We start from the raw sequence: 2,311 nt of genomic DNA on the forward strand, positions 1-2,311 counted from the left end.
CGGTGGGGCGGGCAGCCAGCGGGAAGGGGTGCCCCCGGCTCTGCCGCCTCCAACAACCCGCAGAGGCAGGATTTGCTGCCCCAGAGCCCGCGCTCTCGATGTGCTACAGGTGGGGAAACTGAGGCACGAACGCACGGCGGCCGCAGCACCTTGCCCTGGGCGCTTTGCTAACTCAGGACCCGCAGGTGTGGGTGCGCGGCTGCTCCCTCCTTCCAGCATTTTTGGCTTTTTAAAGGCCAAATTCCCCCTGCCCAGTGCCCCCCTGAGGCTGGGATGCTGCCTGGGTGCCCAGGTAATGCGGCGGTAAGCAGCAGCGCTGCAGCACAGAGCGATGCCTTCGATGCCTTTGGTTTGAGACACGCACAAAAGCAACGTCCCGCTCCTCCGGCAGGTCACATCCCTATTGTACTCAACCTGCCGCTGCCACTGGAAGTTTACTCTTAAAATGGGGTCGGTACTTTAATGGGGGTCTGTTTGAAAGGGGCCTCATTGTGGATTTATTATACGGTTTGCCGAACATTAAAAAAAAAAAAAAAAGAAAGAAAGAAAAAAAGAGAAGAAAAAGGAGAAAACGGCGCCGTTATCTTGTTACAGGGCTGGTTCCTCGGCAGCCCTGTGCCGGGGGCTCCGGTGCTGGGCTCCGGGGCTGCCTGTGGCAGACAATAGGGATGGAAACAATTGCCTTGGCACGGGGAGCGTAACAGATCTTCGCCTTTAATGTTTCCCATTTAATGAAGGGCGGAGAGGAAGGGAGGGAATGGCGTTGGGATGCGAAGTGCCAGCCTGGAGGACCAAAACCAGCCACGAGTCCTCAGTGAGGGACCAGAGACCGCTGGGGCTGCTTCCTCTGGGCACAGCGTTTTGGGGAGCACGAGGCGGGGGGGCTCATCTCACGAGCACTGAAGCCCTAAAAACTCTGCGGGCATCCACGTGCTCACCTCGCCTCCAAACTCCAGCCCAGCAAGTCCACAGGCTGAGATTTTTTGGGGGATGGCGACAGCCAGCTGCTGCTGGGCAGCTTTTCTTTCTCCATTCGTACCCCCGAACGGCACGTCCTGCAATTCTCCCCGTGGCCGTGCCACCCTTCCTGCCCGCCAGCCGATCCTATCGGCCCCGTCTGTGTCGCAGCAGAACAGCTCCAAAGGCCGGGGGATGCCGAGGCGCCAGCAAGCCCCCACCCTGCCCCGCACCGCAGCAGCTCGGGGAGCACCGGCGAGATGCCGAGACCCCCACCCCAGGTACCCCGAGCTTCCTCCCGTGGGCGCTTTTCCCGGCTCGGGCTTTGCCGAGAAGGGGGCTGCCAGCATCGCCCCACCGGCACACCGCAGCAAGGGGAAGAAAAGACGGAATGCCACCCAGCAAAGGAGGGGTGCTGGCTGGACCAGGCTGTCTCCCCGCAGCAGATCCTGCCTGAAGTCCTAAGAACAGGGTTTCTGCTCGCAGGGCGGCTGGAGGAGGAGGAGGAGGAGGAGGAGGAGGAGGAGGATGGTAGGGGAGACTGCCCGAAGGCAGGGGGGATGTCTGTCGCCGGCTTGGGCAGGGATGAAGCAGGTTCCGTGAAGCCCAAGTTCTTTGTGAAAACATCGGAGAGCGCAAGAGGCCAGAAAGCCACAAACACACAAAGTTCCCCGCGCTGTCAGGGCGCGAGGAAGAGCCGCGGGGCTGCTCAGCTCGGGGCAGCGCACTGCGGCACGGCTGCCATCGCAGCTCCTCGGGCGGAGGAAAGGCAGGAGGGATGCGAACCGGGAATGGTCCCACACCCCTGCCCCATTCCAGAGCATCCCTGCCCCATTCCAGAGCATCCCTGCCCCATGCCATAGCGCGTCTGCCTCGGGGTTGATCCTGCCCCTCGACTCGGGGACGATCCCACCCCAGGGGACTGTGGTGCAAAGGGATCCCACAGATGCGGGACTGGGGGAGAGCAGCCAGCGGTTGGCTGGGGGAGTTGGGGTGCTCAGATTTTCGGGCTGGCCTTGCCCCCATGTGCCCATCGGGCAGACCAGGGCAGCAGGGCAGGCTCTTGTGGTTTATTTATTTTCCTCTTTCTCCCCAGTTATAGCAGAAAGCTATTGGTTCATGGGTTACGGCACACTCTTCCCTTCAGGAGCCCAGCGTGGTACCCAGTCATCCCAAAACAAATCCACCCCATCCCGAGCAGCACGCAGCCACTTGCCCCACGGCCGCATCCTGCCTCCATGGCCCTGGTAACCAACCCGGCCCGGGGAGAAAGACACAGGGCAAAAACCCGAAGGGGAAAACACCGTAGGAACAAACACAGCAACGCCGACAAGAGCCGGGGCGGCGCAACACC

Source organism: Charadrius vociferus, unplaced genomic scaffold (genome assembly GCF_000708025.1).
Source record: "Charadrius vociferus isolate BGI_N301 unplaced genomic scaffold, ASM70802v2 scaffold266, whole genome shotgun sequence".
NCBI lineage: Eukaryota > Metazoa > Chordata > Aves > Charadriiformes > Charadriidae > Charadrius > Charadrius vociferus.